This window comes from Emydura macquarii, unplaced genomic scaffold, assembly GCF_026122565.2.
Source record: "Emydura macquarii macquarii isolate MOO-44397 ecotype Brisbane River unplaced genomic scaffold, CSIRO-AGI_Emac_v2 contig_2473, whole genome shotgun sequence".
In the NCBI taxonomy this organism is placed as follows: domain Eukaryota; kingdom Metazoa; phylum Chordata; order Testudines; family Chelidae; genus Emydura; species Emydura macquarii.
In genome coordinates this window covers 6457358-6469235 of record NW_027132610.1, presented here as the reverse complement: position 1 = coordinate 6469235, position 11878 = coordinate 6457358, and positions in this window count along the sequence as shown.

The window sequence follows — 11878 nt, the reverse complement described above, 5'->3', positions numbered from 1 at the left end:
ACTTCAAGAAAGTGCAGAGAGCAAAACTGATCATTGACCATTGCCTTTGTGTACCTAACCAAAGCATTCGACACAGTCAATAGAGCAGGTCTATTTGTAATACTAGAAAATATAGGATGTCCATCAACTTTAAGTCTTATACAATCATTTCGTGACAAGATGAGAGCAAATGTCCACTTTGGACAGCTTTGTCATGAAAAACAGAGTGAAGCAAGGATGTGTTCTTGCCCCTATGCTCTTTGGAATCTTCTCAATACTCCAGAACTGTGCGTTTAAGGATGTAAAAGATGGAGTGTATCTCCACACAAGATCGAATAGGAAACTCTTCAATCTCTCACAATTTAAGGCAAAGCTCACGTCAAAAAGGTGCTAATCAGGGAACTTCTATTCGCGGACGATGCTGCCCTTATAGCCCATGATGAAGATCTACTACAATTCGTGGACCGCCTTTCTAGTGCTTGTCAGGCATTTGCTCTTACCATCAGCATTGAGAAAATGGTTCTATTAAGACAGGGGGTTCCACAAGATCCTTTAGTCACCTTAAATGCAAACCAGCTAGAAGTAGTCCAAAAGTTCAGCTATTTAAATTCTACGGTGACTACCAACCTCTCGCTGGATGAAGAACTAAATGTTTGCATTGGAAAGGCTGCCACTATCTTTAGTAGTCTAACTAAAAGAGCATGGAAGAACTCAAAGCTTACCATCAAGACCAAAATGCTTGTGTACCAAGCTTGCATCCTCAGCACTCTCATGTATGGTGGAGAAACATGGACAATTTACGCTCATCAGGAGAAAAGGTTAAACAGTTTCCACTTATGCTGCTTACGCTATATACTCAACCTTAAATGGTAAGATAAAGTTACCAACATAGAGATTCCTCAAAGGGCAAATTCACCAAGTGTGACAGCCCTGTTCAAGCAAAGACGACTGCGTTGGCTGGGCCATCTGAGCAGGTTGGAAGATGGATGCATACCTAACGACATACTATGGGGAGCTATCAGAAGGAACAAGCACAATAGGACATCCCAAGCTTCCCCATAAAGACACATGCAAGCAAGATATGAAGAAATTTGGTATTGATCCTGATCAATGAGAAACCTTGGCAACAAGTGGCGCCATTGTCTCCATCAGGGCATCAAAATCCATGACAGAAGCTGGCTCCTACAGCTTGAAGAGAAAAGAGGTGATAGGAAGCAAACAGCTCCCAACCAAGACACATGTATTTGCAATAACTGCCAAAGATTATGCAAATCTAGGATTGGACTATTTAGTCACATGAGACATTGCAAACCATCTACATTATAGGCTGCAATTTTCACCATCTCTTGCAGATGAAAGGATCCCAATCTAATCTCTAATCTACCCTCAGAAATCTCTTAATCTTTGGTCTCTGCTGTCATTAACTCATCCTTAATTCTTATCCTTTCTGCAATATTCTTACAATGAACTGAGTATGTTTTAACATTACATGAACTTAGATGAAAAAGGCAGACCAGCTGGCTTGTGTAGCCATGCTTAGAATCCTACAAGTGGTTTGGGCTCTTCCTACATCTGTGTTGGTGCCAAGGTACTTCCTCAGGGTGGAGAATCACAGCCTCCCTTGGTGGTGATATTACTTTCAAGTTGTAACCCACACGTTCTATCCTGGCCTCTGCCAAGATTAGAGTTCAGTTACTCTTTGAGTTTTCTATCAGCTATTCTTCAAGGCTAACAGGATCCTAATTCTGGGGGGTTTAATTAAAGCATATTTAATTGGCAAATCACAGAAATAGCAAGTAAATCATAAAATGTAAGATTAGGTACAAAATGCACTTGCCTACCCAAATAATATGGAAAGATTCAGCTGCCTGAAACCTTACACAGGGCTAGATTATTATACACTTACTCATGTTGACTAGCAGTTTATTTTGTGACTAGACCCACGGAAGCCAATGGGAGCAGTCATTCAATAATCTATATAATCAATAATCAATATAAATAGGCTAACAGAATCAGGCCTATTGTAAAAAGCCCTTCATGTGACCCACAGCTTATCTGTTTCTCCTTTCTCTGCCTGCTCAATGTTCAGATCATATCTTCAGCAAGGTGTGTGTCTCTTAGTCACCTCCTTTTCATTTATTAGAAAACACAGCTCTGTTCTGCCAAAGGATGGCCCTGGATCCAAGGAGGCAGATTGCTCACTAGAAGAGCTCATTCAACTGAGAACACTCCATGGAGATGAATGCTACTTGACACCTTTCAGAGCCTCCAGTGCTGCAGATGGATCTGTAGAACAGCCCTTTCCCTCCATTGTTCCTCTTTCCTTTCTGGAAGGACGACACTTCTAAGTGCTTTAAAATCTGCAGTGTAGAGTCTAAAATGTAGAGTCTCTTGAAATTTGCTGTGGTTTGTGAGAGTGTAGAGTAGGGTTACTGACCCACATTTGGTATCACTTGATCTGGGAGTTCCAGAGATATAAGACCTGAAGAAAATAGCTGTTTTTCAGAAAGTTTCTTGGTGGGTTTTGTTTGCACAGAATTAGAGTTTAAATGATTGAAGTGGTGCGGGTCAAAATGGTCTCAGTCAATGTTTACTCAAGGTAGTGCATGACGCGCACTAAGTGTATGTCTATACTGACGGTGGCAAAGTCGCCGCTGCCAGATCGATTTATCTGGATCAACTGAGCAGTCAGTGAAGACCTGCTCAGTCAATCCAGAAATCGACGTATTAAGACCACCTTCTCAAGTGGCATAGCGCTGAAGAAGGAGCGCAGAATAGAAGCAGAGATGTCGACGGGAGTTATGCAAGTTTTTTTAGTAGTTTGCGTAACTCCAGTCGACTGCCACCGAATCTCCGAGGTAAGTGTAGACAGGGCCTGAGTCTTAGGAGGACCCAAATTTTGAATAATATATAAATGATTAAAAACACATTGACTATGCTTGCCTAGATGTGCATTCTGGAAGGATTGCAGTGAACATGCACCAAATATAGAGGAGGGGGGAAACCTGAGAGAGTTTCTTTGCAGCTACTTTAGGCTTGCCTGGGTAGTTCAAGAGAACGTGCCAATGCCATTGTCCCTGATGAACATCCTGCCACTGACATTTCTAGTCTGAACTTTGTAGATCTGTGCAATAAAGATTGAATTACCCATGTTGCTTGCTACAAGTTGTCTCTGTTATAATATAATATGTTTTTATTTTATAGGAATGTTTACTTTGAACACAGCAGAATAGTCATCAGCTGGTCTAAACAAAATTTTTGTTATATTAAGTGGGGAGGAGCTGGAGGACGTTGGGGATGAAGGATGGGAGAATCTGGATGGTGACAGGTTCCAGCTAGTTGGGGATTGGTCAATGAAGACAGATGGTAGGCAAGCTATGGACTGGAGAAAATCTGTGTTTTACTAGATCCTGGGGAGTGCGTTGGGTAAGTGGTTATTTCCTGATTTTGAGAAAGATTAACATGGTGTTTCCAAAGACCAGTAATGTCAAGGTTTGGAACTGTCAGCACAGATGCCTCAACTTTTGAGGAAAAGGAAATGTGGGCTGCCAAGGTAACTGTGTGGATTCTGGGAACTCCTGGATCACGAGGTTCCAGAAGTTTCCTGGAGAGCAAAAAGAACATCATGACATAGGGATTGCTGATTTGTCTCAATATGTTAACTGCAGGACACAATATGTAGAACTGCCTAAATGATTACTAACTTTTGCCAATAACATCTCCTTTCCTGTGGAAAAAAACTAGGACATTCAATGGCAAAATATTATATTTATGCAGAATTAAAGTTGCTTGGTGGTATGTTATACCCTTGCAGTACACTGAGTTGAGCAAAACTCAGACTTCTGAAAACCTGGAAATGCAGAGTTAAGGCTGCCCATGAAACCTTAATTCCTCCTTCTTTCAGCAATGCCCTGTACACCCTGTTAACACTCATACGTAAGGATGTGATTTGGTCATGGAGGTCACGGAGACCAGGACTTCCATCATTTTCTGGGACCTCCGTGACTTCAGTGGTAGGGCTGGAACAGCTGTGTCACCGAACAACTGGCCAACGGCCAGCCCTGGGGCCATGGAGCAGTGAGCTGAACAGCTGATTGACAACTAGCCCCAGAGCTGCCTGACAGCTGATCCAGCGGCAAGCCCCTGGCTGCCAGAGCAGCAGCCTGGGTTGGGGCAGCTCCCCTGGGCCTAGAGCAGCTGCGGTCAGCCTCTGACATAAGAGCAGTGGGACTGGAGCAGCTGCAAGCCCTGACAACTCTATCTCTCCCCTGCCCCAGGATATTTTTAGTAAAAGTCAGGGACAGGTTGTGGGCTTCCGTGAATTTTTGTTTATTGCCTGTGACCTGTCCCTGACTTTTACTAAAAATACCCATGACAGAATCTTAACCTTACTCATACCTTTACTCTGCCAACCCCATAATTTCTGAAATGTACAAATTCTTCACCTTTTTTTACAAGGAGGCATTGCTGAAATAGAGCAGAGTTAAGGTTGCTTTGTGGTATGTCATTCCCCTGGCAGAATGGTTGCCTGTTCAACCTTAACTGTGCATTTTTAGGTTTCAGAAATTTGCATTTTGCTCAACTCACCATTCTGCCACGGGAATGACATACCACAAAGCAACCTTAACTCAGTATTAAAGTAGATTTTTGCCACTGAATTAAAACATGGTTTTATTTATTGTAATAAGGTTTACTGTATTTACCCAATACCAGGAATCAGCTGCACCAGATATAAAAGTACAAGAGTTGGCCTGATACTGTTGGTTCATTATAAGAAAAGTAATTTTTGTAACTGTATGAGCAGTAATGTATGCACAGTAGTGACCTATCAGTGGCTGAGAATTAGGCTCGTGAAGGGTTAATTCCTCAGCAAAAGGGCTGCTTCCCCCCTCTTTGCTAGGGGAGGATGCATCTGAACATGCTAATTGGACAAGCTAGAAGGTCCAAAGATAAATGGAACAGCTGAAAATGTAACTGGTGACAATGGGAGGCTAATTATCTTTAATGAGCAATTGGACACCAGATGTTCTATGCCACATAGCAACTGAAAGAGAGACGGTAGGGTTTTTATTTCCACTCAGAGAACTGGTAAGAACTGCAGCTCTCTGTGCATGTAGTAACCCTAAAGTGAATATACTTTGTGTTATGGGTATAGTTTTCAAAGTGACTTTGTTTGGTTTGTGAAAATCTTTTTGTTTCTGTCCTGACCATTTAATTTGCCTGTATTGCATTTCTCTGACCTTAGCCCACCTGACTTGTTACACTTAACTGTTTAAACTGTTGCTAATTAAAATGTAAATATCCGGTTTTAGGACTAGCTTTGAATAATAATGCCTTTTCCCTTATGTTATTTAGTAATTTGCACTATTCTGTGGCAAATAATAAAGCCCTGTTAAATAGCAAAAACACTAGTTTCCCTCCCTACTCCCGTATGATAAGGATTTGTACATCGTGTGGATTTCCCAAGTAGCAACTTCTATACATGGCCATAATCCTTATCTGTATTATCCAGATGAAGCCTAAATTATCATGTATATTCCATTGTATAATTGAGAGCTATCAAGCTGTCTCATTTAGGAACGAGAAAAGGAAATCGGGCACCTGCAGACCTCTCTTCTACCTTCATCTTCCCTTCCAGTTATTTCTCTTTTTAGCCATATTTTTCATCCCCTCCTTCTCCAAAATGAAATCTCCATATTTTCACACATGCATGCCTTGGCTCAACTCCTTTCTGCAAACTATTTGTACTGCATATTTGTTCCCTTCTATGTCAAGTGTTTCTACCCACTTTGCCTAATTGTTCTTTGGTTTAGTTTACCCTGGGTTTTTTACTAAATTAGAAACCATATTTTAGTTCCTGCCTACACAGTTTCAAAGAGAGTTGAAGTTAAACCTACTTTCAGTTACACAGGAATCACTTCAGCTCAGTCAGTGTGGATGGGGTCAAATGCTGCTTTAAAGAAACCTGTGTTCTTGCTGGCTTGATTGCAGTTCTTAAACAATGGTCTGATATTGATTAGCCCAACCATGTTAGAAATTGGTCTAAAGGAGACAATGTTGTAGGAAATAGTCTTTAGATACACTTACATGTCTTTTTAAACAGGGCCTTCTCCTAGTCTTAAGGAGGGAAACTGTCAAAGGTGCTGATGGTAAGATTCTACCTGCATGCTCTGTAGTGTTGGATGCTTTTAAATAATCCTTCTTTCCTGCTTGTCTCCAGTATTAAATACTATTTTTATTACAGGAATACCTAGACGCTCTTGTCAGGGTCCCATTGTGCTACATCCTGAACTCACCTATAAAAAAGTCATTTCCTGTCTCAAAGAGCTTACCATTTATCCCGTGACATCCTTTCCCTTGCCTTTGTAAAACTCATTGCCCCATTATGGAGTCTCTGCGATTGTAAGTTACCTTCTTTTTTCAGTGCTTTTTAAAAGCTGCCATCAAGACCCAAACCCTTAATGATCTGCTACCTCTAAATTATGGTTCTCATTCCCCTTCAGGAGTCATTTGTACAATGTGCTTAGGGGCCAAAAGACAAGATTTAAGATTGCTATTATGATTCATGCTACTTATATGATTAAGCGCAGCTCCATCTACTAAATAAATCAAAGGATCCATATTAGTCTCCTGACCTGGCACCAGCAAATGATTTTTTTTTAATAATCTAAAAGCCGCTGATTTTTTAAAAAATTGTAAACATTAAAGGAAAGCTCTTCCATTTTCTATCCATGAGTTGTTTGGAGGAAAAATTATTTCATGGACAACTTTTCAGTCTTGGTGCTATGTTAAGATTTAATTCTCTGTAGAGTGAAAGATGGAAGGCAGGCTGTGACAGTCAACAAGGTCACCTCTACAACATTGCAAATACTGTGAAACAAATGCTTCTAATCAGTAAGACACAAATGTTCTGAAAGTTGGTACTTTCAGAGCATGACCTATTGACTTTTTGTTAAATATTTGCTATGGTGCACAGACATATGCCAGAAGCAGGAAGAATAACCTTTTAAAGCTATTTTGTCCTGGAAACATAGCTGCTTAAATGAACATGCAGTAGAAGGTTGAAGGACCAAGGTCTGTTATTGTCCCACACAGGAAATCAAGTATGTGTGCTGTGCGCCTTTGGTTCCATCCCTGGTCAGTGACAGTTGATACTGACAATATTTGATTTCTTGAGTCTCCTGCAAAAATTCTTTGTGTTCTAAAGAATATGCAAATTGGATAGAAGCCACACAATTCTTGTAAACTGAAGAGCTTTCTATAATTGGCTTAAGCATTGTACAGACTCCACCTGAAACTTGGACCTCATGGTTATTAACAGTTACCCACAGCTTTCTCATTCTCCATTTATAAGAAAGTCAGTCTGTCTGAGCCAAAAAAAGAGAAATTCCTATTGTTAAACTAAACTTGAAGTAATATTTAAAATTAATTAGTGGGTGCAGGAAATAGAAACAATTTGTCAGTCCTCTCTTTTGTGCAGGAGGGAAGACCTGCAGCTGCTGGAGATAATGTTCTAAATTACTACTCCAAGCTCATTTCTAATGAATGCAATTAAAAACTATTTATGTGGATTTCTAGCATGCTCTGCAAAATGGGTGCATCTTTTTTTCTTTTAACACAGTTAATAGTCGTGTAGGGCTCATTCTTGCACTCTTTACCCAGGAAAAACTCCGATTTATGTCAGTTGATGTGTTGCCCGAATGACTAGCTTTCCACAGTAGTGTTTGGTGACTTTGTGACATTCTGCAGAATTTATTAGAAGATGTTTTACTTTGCTTTCTGTTTTTAATGCCCCCATAGAAATAACCTGAGTTCTTTACTATACATTTCCATTCCTCCAAACCTTGTGTGATGGCCATCACTTTCACTGGCCCCCAGGGACTGAATCAAGAAATTGCACAGATAAAAGCATGAGTCTTTACGGCTCCTACAGGATGTAGTCACATTTTGGAAAGTCCTATCATACAATAATCTGCAGGTCTTCCTTTATTCAATGCAGATTTAAACTGTTTCCTGACAATTTGGGCTAGAAATATAAACTACAACACAGCAAACAGTCAACCGTTAATAAAAACAGTGTTTTTTAAAAAAACACAGTTTATTACATTGCAGTGTTTCAGCACTGCATTTGTATATCTGCATATGGACAAGAATAAGGGTGAAAAAGATATACTATGCATAGAACATGTGAAGGGAAAACAAGATGGGGTCTCTGCTTTTGCTGAGAACTGATTTTAGAAATGGCTGTAAAAAGCCTGAGATAGAAAATGTTTTCTTAGCAGTTATTTAATCTTAGAATGTTTTGAAGTAATGAAATAGTTAAGAGGTCTAGACACCAGTGGAGATGGAATGCAGAGAAAGACCTTGTAACTTAGATAAGGAAAGTTGCAAGTATTCAGTTAGAAAAATTCCTAGATAATATTTTTTTAGTATGTATGACCATGGAAACTGTGACGTGTAAAAACTTGTTTATACCACCTTATAAATACGGTCAGTTTTCTGGAAGCAAGCGTCGTTCCTTACATTTGAAGGGACCACCTTTTTTACGTAAAGAATAAACTTTGATTTTGCTAATCTGTTGTTGGCTAATTCTGGACCATCCGCCAAGGCAACAGACATATTAGTAAAGACCCCTGAGTTTGGGTTCTTCCACTAACAAGTTCCACTAGTTTTACCTTCAATACTTCTGAATGTTGGAGAAACATCATTGTATTTGTGCAAGTCTTTCCTGAAGCTTCTGCTGTCGTTATACTAGGATGGACGAGTGGAATGTTAATACTGAACAACCAATAGTTTTGCTAAAATTATCTTCAGAATTAAGGGGAAAAGCAGAACTGATAGAATAATTGGGGAGGGAGGAAGACTTATGAATAAGCAGTTGAAATTTGATTTGCTGCTATTTGTGGGGTCATGCCATTCATATTTTGTGAATATCTCAATGACCATCAGACATCTCAGGGAATGTTTGTGAACCCTGAAAGTTTCACAAATTTGTACTGGAAGCATATTTTACAGAATTATTTGTTTTTCTGTATGCATTATTCTCTTATTCAAAAAGGTTCAGTCAGGAAGAGGAAAATTATGTAAACTGGATTACTAATTTCTTCACTAAAATAGTGAATATCAGCATCAGATACTTCAAAAATAATCTATAGTCTACCATTGCTCACTGGGGATGCATGTTGTATATCTCCAGATAACGAACATATTCACAAACACTGAGATGTGTTTTTGTGAATGGTTTATGAGTCCCAAAGCCACAAACATTATAAAATGTTTGCTGAATATTATTCAATCTACTCTCAACAAACAAAAACACTGGTGGAATTGCATTTGTACTGTATTTTCTATATGTCAAGTCAGAAAATGCCATTGGCTAGTTAGCTCTCTCTGAAGTTCCCTATACATCTAGAACAATACAATACCTCACTCTGAGCGTATCGCTGGATATCAATGCTTAGAAAGCACTTCAGATTTTCAGCAAGAGGCAGGAATAAGATCCAGTAATAATTAGTCATTAGTTAAACTTTGCTTTGGTTTATTCGTGTTTCCATGTCTCCAAAAGACTAAGCAAGAGCCAGACCTAGAAAATACATGCAGAATTCCATTGATTTGTTAATCTGAATGCTGTTCAGTTTGACTGAATGTGGTTTTTACCATTTCTTTCTAAGTCTACTTCACTGTAATTTTCATGTAAACACTGAGCGCTCTAGGCCAAAAGGTGGTGTTTATAGTACTCAGATTCTAATACCTAATTACTCAGTATACTACTTACACTAATGATTGGACAGAGTGTTTAGTCTGAAAGACAGGTGGAGAGCAAATTGGATGGAAAAGATATAATAGATTGTTTAATGTATAAATACAGTTACGTGCTCCGCAATAATGAAAATTTCTTCCTGTTGCATACTGATACTTTTTTTCAAAGCAAATTAAATTCTTGTATATCGTCCTGTAGTAATCATAACATGTTTAAATAACACACTCTATTGGTATAAGAACCTAGATAGGTATTAATAGAAAAAATGAAACAGATTGAATTAGAGCGTTAAATTGTCTTTCTACTGTGATGAGATTTTCTACACAGCTAATTGTGGGGATGGGGAGCTTCAGGGGCTTGTGGCAAAGGAGTGGTAATAGGTGAAGTTGCATTTGTGGGCATGGTTCGACGCAGACCATGTGCTGCTCCTTCAAAGTCCTGGATGAATCCTAGCCCATTTGCCTTGCAGAACTAGAGCTAAGAAATATGACCAGCCATCGTGTTGCTGAAGTGCTACTGCTTTTAGAATGCACAAATCAATAAAAAAATTTAAGTTTGCAGCCTTAATTAGCAATGACTGAGCTGCCATTACACAGATATAGTGAATAATAATGATCCACCATAGTGTTTCAGAAGTGACACTAGACAATGTTTTTAATTTACTGAAATCGTGATTAGCTTAGATGATGAACATAGAGTTTAATTAGCAAATTTTCTTTAATCTGTCTGAACTTTACTTAACACTATTGCTAATGAAAACTGACACAATTTTTCCCTTCCCATTGAAACAGATGGCTTAATGCACAGATGCTCAAGGACAGCAAAGCTGAATTAGCTTTGTCTGAATAAATATTTTCAGACATAAATATCTGCTAAGTGCCTAATTTACCAAGGATCAAATGGGCATATAGGCCTTTAAAATAAGGGATTCAACACTGAATAACAGAGGGTTGCTACATTCATGTGTATAAAGAGTTATATAAATTCAGTTTCTATGTCCATGATGTCAGTAATTTCATTCCAGTAATAAACAGGAGATAAGAGCATGTGTGCATTGGTAAACTTGGTCTACTACAAATCACCTGAAAAATAATAGGATGTTGGATTGCAAGCTCTTTGAGACAGAGATGGTCTTTTTGTTCCATGTTTGTACATTACCGAGCACAGTGAGGTCCTACTCCATGACTGGGGCTCGTGACCCATCTAAAATACAAATAATAATGAAAGATTTATTTCTGTTCTGGAAAAGGCCATCATCTAACTGGGTTCTAAGTGTTTAGAGATGTATGGGCTCTATTTTTAATTAGTGAAAATAGCTTTGCAAAGACTGGTTGTGAAACTTTGGCTGTTAGCGAATGCTCAAGGTAGCGGTGGCCATAGAACATTTATTTAAAACAACATCTCTAATATGTCAGTTGCTATTTGGCACTGGAAACTGGCCAATGTGTATAATTTAATACAATAATTAATTTCCCTTTACTCAGTGAGTTCAATGCTTGTATCATCCAAGTCAATTCAAATATTTAAATCATTTGCTGCACTCATGTTGGCTTTTCAATTAATAAACTGATCACTGATGTGCAGCTGTAGTTCAATAATTAGAAAAAGAAGATGTACTGTCTATTAAATTAACTTTTGCTGTTTTCAGGCCTGGGGAAAGAAATACTTCACAGCCTGCCTGGATGAAATCATTTTCAGCTAATTGAAGATTATCTCACTCCATTTAGTTGTTAAACCCTGGCATACGGGCTTTGATCAGTGTTCTTATTCAAACAGATCTTTGGCCAGAGCTAACAGGGAAAGAATATTAAAACCAAACAAAACATGTCTTGGATGAATAAATCTGAGAGAATTTAGTGCTCATGAAAGTGGTCAGATTAACAGCCCAGGAATACGAAGTCTTCCCTTCCTCCGCAGAGCAGATGTAACATGGGCAGTGGTACAAGCTTTCCATGCTGTCTGTCAATGATCCTCAACCCTAGAAGGACCATCTTTACAGCTGATAAGATAGCTCAGTCTCCGTGGCCATTCCAACTTGGACCTCTGTCATGTTGTTATCAAGTATAATGTGGATGGTGACACCAGATTAATCCTTTGGTAACTGTATCTATGTAGGTAAATTCCCCCTAAGCAATCATT